This window comes from Arachis duranensis, chromosome 8 (genome assembly GCF_000817695.3).
Source record: "Arachis duranensis cultivar V14167 chromosome 8, aradu.V14167.gnm2.J7QH, whole genome shotgun sequence".
Lineage (NCBI taxonomy): Eukaryota > Viridiplantae > Streptophyta > Magnoliopsida > Fabales > Fabaceae > Arachis > Arachis duranensis.
Genome location: NC_029779.3, coordinates 12,811,341 through 12,821,741, shown reverse-complemented (window position 1 = coordinate 12,821,741; position 10,401 = coordinate 12,811,341).

The following is a 10,401-nucleotide window of genomic DNA, read 5'->3' as shown; positions in this document are numbered from 1 at the left end:
GTGAATCTTACCAACAGTTATTACACTATAAACAAAGGGAAATTGAGATTAACATTACAGTTTTACCCGGAAACTACACGCCAACTTCTTAATAAATATATAGGAGAGAAAAAGAAAGAAGTATCATAAATATCATTTCTTAATATAAATTTTTTTTTTACTAAAATTAGTATTATTGGAAAAAAAATAAAAAAAAAAGATGATAAGAGTAAAAGTAAATTTGCAATATAATAATGTGACAAAATTTACCTTGTTCGATATTTGATATTTAAAGTTTAATTTAGAGTCAACACTTCTGGAAGCAGGATTTTAAACATATCACAATAAAATAATAATTTTATAAAAGAAGAACGTATCGTTCTTGTTTTCAAGCGTTTGGATAAGTTTTATTAGTATCCATAATATTTAAATCGTTTTATTTGTATTTTAATATTTATAAAAGTAATTTAATGTTATTTTGTCGTTAATTACACATTATGAGTTTTAGTTGGTGAAATTTTAAAAATTTTCTTTTGAAGTTAAAATATAAATATTTAGGACAAAACTGATGATCCAATCCAGATAATAGCACATCAAAAATTGAAATTAATTTCTACAATATTTACATAATTTATTTTTTTAGAGACATAATTAAACCTGGACAGAAATAAATATAATATTAAAATCAAATGATTCAAGTGAGACCAAATTAAGAATAAATACATCTAAATAAAAATAATTAAAAAATATAATCTAATCTATTAGTATAATTAACGACAGAATAACATTAAATTATATTTATAAACATTAGGATATAAATATGATGATTTAAACATTAAAAATATAAATAAAATTTATCTTAAATATTAAAGACAAAAATAATACTCTACACTTTTACAAAATTCATCAAACATGTAAAGACAAAACGGGACATATTATTAGGTCTTTCTTTGGTAGAAAATTCTTCGTGGCTCAGCATCAGTTTAATTAGGCAGGCTTATTTGATTGTCATTTGTCAATAAATCAAAGAGAAGGTATATATATATATACACTTTCATTCGGTTACGAATGTTTAAAATATCGATAAAATTATCTACAAAAGAATAAAATTAAACTCATATCTATAAAAAATAATATTTGTACCACAAAAATATCAAATTCTTAAATTTTTGTTATTTTTAAAAAAATTAACTAAAATCTTTAAATTACTCTTATACTTTTCCTTCATCTTAAATTTATAATATTAAAAAAATTAAATGGCACACTACCACAAAAATAGAATTTAGCCATCAAATTTTAACTACAAACACTAAATCGTGATAAAAATAAATGAACGTATCTTTTATTTACTACGAAACATTGTCATAATGGCTAAAATTTAATCTTTTGTCACAAATAATATTTTTTCGTAACTGTACTTCCTGCTTACATTAACGTGCCATGTTATCTTGTCTTGAATAAATTAATTTTTTAAATAAATTTATTAATGTATAGTATCATTTTTTAAATAGTTTGACATTAACATATATTTATGAAATTAATTTTAAAAATATAAAAAAAATAAATTTAATAAGTTAAAAAAAATTAATCTTTATTTACATGATTTAGTATTCACTATATATTTTTGTGAGTACTGTACTCTTATTATATGCATAATTATCTTTTTAAAAATTAGTTGGTGAAATTATGAATTAAATTTTTTATTTATACTATTATTTAATTAGTATATTTCATTAATTAATTATTTTATAATTATTTTTAGTTATAAAAAAATTAATACTAATTAATTTATGAGTCACTTGTATAAAAGTTTGCTATTTTATTCGGTAACAAAGAAATTAATTTGTAAAATTTCTTATAACAATTTTATATAATAATTAATTTGTCTAATGTAATAAAATTTTAGTAACTAATTTAGTAATTAAAATTTATTAAACATTAAATTTTTCAGGTAAAAATATTTATAAAACTTACTTAAATGTATCATTTTTATTATACTGTTTCGTGTATAATAGATAAATAATTAAAGGATAGTGCATTGTTAATCATCAACTATCAATGGCATGAAATGAGTGATTGTGAAGTTCATATATTTATTAAAATAATTTTTTTGTTATTTATTGTTATTATAATAAAAATTAAAGATAAAAATATTACGGACTCAAAATTTAAATTTAAATTTAAATTTTTAATCATATTTGACCATTAAAAAATAAATAAATAACTATTGTATCAAAAATAAAATAATTTAAAGTATATTTAGTAGATAATAAACATTAGAATAGAAAAAAATATTTTTAAGATTAAAAAAAGTTAAAAAATCTAAACAACAATGATCAAACTGAATTTTTTAGATTTAAAATTTTAATGTGCGCTTAACTTCTCAGGTAACTTTTAGCGGAAAGTTAAAGTAATAATGGACAAATTCCAATATAACTTTTCATCATTTACGTTGTCTTTTAACTCCTACTTTTCTGCGGCACCTGAAAGTACTTTCTTTAACCACACTATATGAATCTTATATGGTAAGGTATCCTCCAAACTCAAAATACCGATTTTTTCTTTCTTCATTTTGGTGTTATTTATTGGTTTTTTTAGTAGATGTTTTTGTGAAGGCAAAACGTAATAATTCAGGCCCTTTTAGCAGAATTACGGTAACCACAGAATATCAACAACAATGAAGAATTTGTAGAAGGTTTGGACGAAATAAGTCCAAACCAACTGTACCTACCAAAAAAGATTATAATGACCCTTTTAGCTGTGAATGTCAAAAGTATATGAAATTTCAATTTTTTTACGTGATTTTTTGAGTTCTAATATTTAGTTTATTTATTTTATTTAATTTTGTATTCAGTTGTGACACTTATACAGGAGAAATCAAAACCGGCAAAAGAATGACAATTCAAGTTTGGCATTTGAAAAATGATGTAAAAGACATCATGAAACTTGATGGGCATGAACAAAGTTGAGATAATGACACAAATTTATTGGTACGATTTCTGGGTGTAATGGCCTGTAGAGCAACGCTGTAAATTGAAAAGATCTTTGGTGCTGAAAATGTAGGACGTGTGATAAATTTAGAGAAGTTGGTTGAAATTTTAGAGAAAAGCTATGGAGATGAAGAAATTAAAATTCAGTTGACAGCTTTGTACAAATTTTTGTTATCAAAATATAGAAATAAAGTGTATAGTTTATGTCGTGATATGCCAGACATTTAATTGGTGTATTTAATAAGTAATAGTTGAAATTTTAAATATATTTATTCTAGAAGAGATTAAAATTTATTTTATTTATGTTAAAATTTTTTTATTTTTTATTATATATTAGTTTAGATTATTATTATTATTATTATTATTATTATTATACTGAATTCTTATTAATATTTTTTTATAAAAAATGTTAGATATTATATGTTTAAAAAGTTTGATTTTTGTTATTAATGTTATATATATAAATATAATTTTAAATTAATAAAATTATTCAATTAGAATAAATTAGTAAAAATTAGTCACGGATTGTATGTGAAAGATAGAGTGAGTTAGTCACAAAAATAATGTGATTAAATAACTCAACATTAGTCACACAAAAAAACTGTGACTAAAAAATTCGGTCTACACAAATAAAGTGTGGTAAAATTATACTTTTTAATTTGATTATTTTTATTTAGCTACGACATTATGTATGGACAATAATATACAAATTATGGCTCTTTGAAGGTCTCCACGATATTTAAAATTGTGGCTAATAATACTAATACCGTGACAAATTGAAAATGCAATCTCCGATTAGCAACAAATATTTTTTCGTGACCAATGTATAGTTGCTACGGTTATCTTAGAGTTTAGCCACGATTTTTTATGTGACTAAACCCTTATTTCTTGTAGTGGCAGAAATCTAACGTAGCCCCAGTGCGCAATATATTAAGTATATCCATTGTAAAGAATTTATATTATTATATTATACTAGGTGACTACAGTACAATGAAAATAACAAATAATTGAAGCTAAGTGGTTAGAGGAATAAATTTTGGGTTGAAAGGAAGTAAGGTAAATAAATAGCTAGAAGATAACACCCAGGGATTCGCAAAAGATGGTCCTAGGTAAAACACCTATAGAGTGGTTAGATATACACAATTTAAAACTTGTCGTAGGTAGCACATTATTATTTCAAAATTAATATCAATTTAATTTAAAATTAACATTTTAGTACTAATAAGTAACTCATCACTTCTTGAAGCAACTAATTAAGCAACCTTTTACTCTTTTTTTATGAACATAATAAACTAATTTATATAAGCGAATTATTATTTGTATGTACTATATCCATTATAATTTAGACTTACATCTCAGTCACTATTATTAGATTTGCTGTAGTCTTATTTTAAGTAAAATCGGATATCATTTAATAGTGATATGATAATTATTAGTCAATGTTGAATATAAAATTATTTATATATTTCTACCTAAATGGCTAAAAGCTTAATAATTAAACATTTAGGGGAACTTGTTTTATGTATGCCTCTCTTTTTTGTGAAGGGGTTTAAAAATGAGATTATTAACTTTATTTTATTTTAGTTTTATGAGAAGTTCACATGTGCATATTGTGTTAACCTCAGCCCGGCGGCCATTATCTCTTTGCCAAAATATAGTCTCACGATTATTATTGTTCAGACGGAGAACATCTTTATTTTGCTATCGATATGCCTATTATTTTGTATTTTTTATATCAGAATAAAAAATACTAAACAACCAAACTTTTATTTTTTAGTAAGTTTAACTAAGTCAAATTTATATATGTATTTATATTTTTGTTTTTTTTCTTTTTTTATTTTTATTATTATTGTTATATCATGATTATCATCATCATCTCCTCCACTTCTCTACCACTCTCTTTTTCTTCTTTCTTTTTATCTTTCTCTTTCATTCTCCTTCTCCTTCTTTCTTTTTATCGTCTTTTTCTTTTTTCATTTGATTCCTCTTCCTCTTCCTCTTCCTCTTCTATCATTATTATCATCATTATCATCTTTATTATTATCATCTTATTTTTAGTTAGTTCAATATCATTGAATTAGTTTAACGACAACAAAAAAAAGACACAAGAATATTAAGTTAATGACACAAAAAAATTATTAAAAATGATACTGAAATTTTTTATAAATGACACAAATTTTTTTTAAAAAATTACAGATTTAAAATCTTAACTTACTCAACCAATAAAAGACATTTAAATGTATTTTGGAACAAAAAAAATACAACAATTTATTATAAAAGACACAGAAATGGTTAAACATCTTATATATGAGTTCAATACTGCTCAATTAGTTCAATGATAAAAAAAATTGGTTAAAAAATTTTGTGTGTCATGATTAAGAAATTTCAGTGTCAAAATTAAGAAATTTTATATGTCATAATTAAAATTTTTTTATGTTTTTTTCTTATAAATTCTACACAATTTAAAACTCTTCTTTCTCTTCTTCATCATCATCATCTTTTTCTCCTTTTTCTTTTTGTTTCACATTCTCATAATTCTTTTTATTTTACCCTCTTAATAAGAACCTGTGTCACAGTTAAAAATTTTTGGTGTCAAAATTAAAAATTTTTTTGTATCACGGTTAAAAGATTTTGGTGTTATTTTTCTGAATAAATTTTATACAATTCAAAATTCCATATCTTTTTTTTTTAATCATCATCTTTTTTTTCTTTTTTTATTTTCTTTTTCTTTTTATTTTTTCCTTCTTGTTTTACTTACTCATAATTCTTTTTGTTTTATTCTCTCGATAAGAATAAAAATAAAAATAAAAAAATAAAAAATTAAATAAAAAAAGAAATAAAAAAGACTGCAACTACTAAAAAGAAAACGAAAAAAAACAACAACAATAACAACAAAAAAATAACAATAAAGAAGAAACGCGCGAATAAAAAGGAGAAATGCGAAAAAGAAAAAGAAGTACGTTATTCACACATGCGTTGTATGAGTAATTTTTGTTAGGTTTAGATTAGTTTAATTAGATTTAATTAACAAAAATGTTTAGATATATAATAAAACTGTATCAAAATATTATTAAAGATATAATTATTTATATATTTCTATTATGAATGAGTTTGTTTATTACATAATTGTCTTCACTGATGTTGATACTCGCAGGACACATCGTCACTTCTATTGGCTTTCATATATAATGGCCTAGAATTAATTATATATAATTCTTCTTGTGGATACACACATTGTCATTATTATTAGCAGATGGTGTTTAAAATATTTTTAAAATAATGATTGATTAAATCAAATACTCATAACTTCTATTGATATAGCAAAGAATATATGATTAAATAGTTAGTAATAATTAATGAGTCATACTAAAAATTTAAAAAAAAATTATTAGTTTTAATTAATAACTAGTCAATAATATTTAAAAATATGAACTAAAAATATATGATTAGATTAATAAACTAAAAAAAAAATGAGTTACTAATTAAAAATACTAAAAAAAAAAATCAATTTTACTGATTTTTTAGTTTTTTTTCGTAATTAAGCCCATGAATAAGAAATGAATGCAGGGGTCTAAGTCTATAAGACTAAAACGCTTATTTTATTAGACGTTAAAAATCTCATTTTAAAAACTAAACATAATTAAATTGTGGTAGTGACATAAGAATCTTTAAGTGGTACACAACCCATGGGGTAGGATTAGGTGGTGAAAAAGTTTGCCGTTACACTTAAAAATTGAGAGAGGAAGGAAGAAGGAGAACAAACCTAACCACATGCATGGATTTTTCTTTGTTACTTTGACAACCATGACAATTGACAATGTTGACCCCAACCAATGGGATTGCACAAGTACATTTGACAAGGCATATATACTCCCCACTTGTGAATGGACATGTGTTGAAGACTTTGTAATGTGTTGTGTAGTGTAGGGGTGTTATATAATATATATATTTATTTATCCAAGCCTTAGCAGTCAACTTCTTAATAGAAAAGGAATCAAATCTAACTGCTCATCATTATTGGAAACAAAGGTTTTGCTACTTTTGCCTTTTCAGCAGTCATCCCCCTCCCCTTCCTTAATTTTAAATATACATGTTCTTCTATGATTTTTTTTTATATATTTGAAAAGATTTGGTCTCGTTGATATTGTTCAAGCTTAATAAGTTATTACAAATCTACATGGTCTAATTTTATCTAAAATTTATATTTTATTGGAGATAAATTATTTATATACTTTTTTTTATTTTTAAACTTTTGAAATAAGTGATTTTATAATATAATATTAAAATTTTATGATAAAAAGAATGGTAAAGTGACAATTTAGTTCGTGAGAATTTTAATTTCAAACTAATTAATCTTTAAAAAAAATATATCAATATGTTAATCTATATTACGTCGTTTTGTCAATTCATCGTGTAAAATCGAACGATAATATTTATGCGTACTATTAATTATAGTAATGTGTCTAGTTATAGAAGATCGTTATAGAGATAATAACTTTTAGAGCGAAACTTAACTTGTTTCGTTAGAGTTTGTATGTAGTAAATAGAAAGTAGTTAGTGAGAGTTATGAAAACTTAAAAGATAAAAAATGTTGTCATCTAAAACGACATCGTTCTTATATTTATGTGGCAGTAATGAGATATTCATTATAGATAATAAAATACATGGATAATTCGATTTCGTTTGCACAATCTATAGATGAAAGGATATAATATGTCTATTGTTTGTTATCGTAAAAGACCTAATTAATACTTTTTTTTCAGAGACTAATTAATTAATCCGAGTCAAAATTCTCAATAACCTAATTGTCACTTTACTATAAAAAAATTTAAAATTTGATTCTTATTACTCAAAAATACAAAAAAAATAAGATAAGACAATCAATCACATATCAGATTTAAAAAAAAAAGTTGAGGATACATTTCAAAATATAAATATTTATAATACTTTCTGTTATATCTTTAACATAATTATAGTATGGTGAATTCTATGATGTAGAAAGAAAGATTTTTCTACATGTGTATATTTGTGTTGTCAAAAGGATAGTGTGACAAGTGTTTAGAAAGAGAGTAAATCAAGAGACAAGATTTGACATGTTACAAGTAAAATGTAGTGTATTTTGTCTTATGTAATATGTAAATAATGTATTGATTAAATAGGCTAATTATATTTATGTTAATTAATTATTAAAGATAATATTAAACCTTGTATAATTTTTTTATTTTTGGACTTTTTGAATGTACACTCTCTATCTCCAAAAATATTAACTTTACACACAAAAATTTATTAATATTTATTTATTTTAATATATTCCTTTTTTTCTTTTTTGATGACTTAGATATATTCAGTTTCACAAATATAAAAATTTATTTACATATTTTAACCAACAAAAAAAACATATAACTTTACATATTTACATACATTTAAATTAATGGTAATATTTATATATATTTAATTTAAATATGATATCAATATATCTGCCAATATTATTCTGGGTACATATAGATATTTATAAAAAAATATTATTCAAACACCACATATTCTTGACATCTTATAAAAATAGTTTGTTATTAATTATTTATATATTTAAATTTTTTTAATTAATAAAACAAAAAAATATATTTAATTGTTTAAAAAATATTGATGTCAAAATAGCACTTGTAATATTGTCATTTTTATGGTGTAGAAAGAGAGAATATATATTTTGGGAGAATTGATTTTTTTTAAAAATGAAAATTGTAATAAGAAATTTTGTTTTTTTTTGTTATAAAGGAAAATTAAAAATAAATTTAATTTTAATGTAGTATTAAATAATTTTATATTTACATCTAATGACGTAACATTACATTAACAAAAATAATTACTTTTTATAGACTGTGTAAATTATCATCCAAAAGATCAAATATAATTACACGATTGTGTAAAATATTTTACACTGTCAATAGATCAAAATTAAACTCACTAAAAATATGTGCACCCAAAATTTGTAGACATATAGGAAAACATAGTAGACACCATAAAAAATATAAGAAAACATAGTTATTTTTTGGTATTATGTAAACGGTATCTTATTATTTTGTTTGTATTAAAATATCTATTTACAGTTGTTTATAAAAAATAATTAAAAGAAAATTTCAAATACTAAAATATAAAATCTTTTAATAATTAATATTTCAAAAAAATGTCTAAAAAAATTAAATACTTCAAGTTATTATTGGAATATTTTAGATGCAACCTATTATTTATAATTAAATTATTAATTTTTTACAATGAATAAATTATGTTATTGAGTGAATATTTAATATTTGTAATGATTAAACTATGTTTAAGTGAATATTTAATATTTATAATTTTATTAAACAAAAAAAATGTCTCAACAGATTTAACAAAACTATATGATTAGTTTCTCTTTTAGGGTATAGAAGTGTGTTGAAGAAAGATAATCATTTTTCTAATATATATTATACATTCATTAATTTAATTTAAAATAAATATTAATAAATTTTTGTGTGTAAAAATTAATTTTTCAGATGATGTTTATTATGTAAATAAAAATAATTAATTGATTTTTTTTAAGTAACATGAGTTGGAAGAAAAATAAATTGAATTTTATTTTTTCAAGTAATATGAGTTGAAAAAAAATTATTAACTTAGATGAAAAATTAATAAAAAAGAAAAACTCAATTAATTATTTTTCTTCCAACTCATATTACTTGAAAAAGAAAATAAAATTAATATTTCAAAAAAATGTCTAAAAAAAATTAAATACTTCAAGTTATTATTGGAATATTTTAGATGCAACCTATTATTTATAATTAAATTATTAATTTTTTACAATGAATAAACTATGTTATCGAGTGAATATTTAATATTTATTATTTTATTCAATTAATTATTTTTATTTATAAAATAAATATTATCTAAAAAATTAATTTTTACACACAAAAATTTATTAATATTTAATTTAAATTAAATTAATAAATGTATAATATATATTAAAAAAAGTATCATCTTTTTTCAATACACTTCTATTTCTTTAAAGAAAAACTAATCATGTAGTTTTGTTAAATCTGTTTAGACATATTTTTTTCGTTTAATAAAATAATAAATATTAAATATTTACACAATAACATAGTTTATTCATTATAAAAAATTAATAATTTAATTATAAATAATAGGTTACATCTAAAATATTCCAATAATAACTTGAACTATTTAATTTTTTTTAGACAATTTTTTTTGAAATATTAATTATTAAAAGATTTTTCTTTTTTTAGTATTTAAAATTTTCTTTTAATTATTTTTTATAAACAACTATAAATAGATATTTTAATGCAAACAAAATAACAAGATATCGTCTACATAATACCGAAAAATAACTATGTTTTCTTATATTTTTTTTTGGTGTCTACCATATTTTTCTATGTGTCTG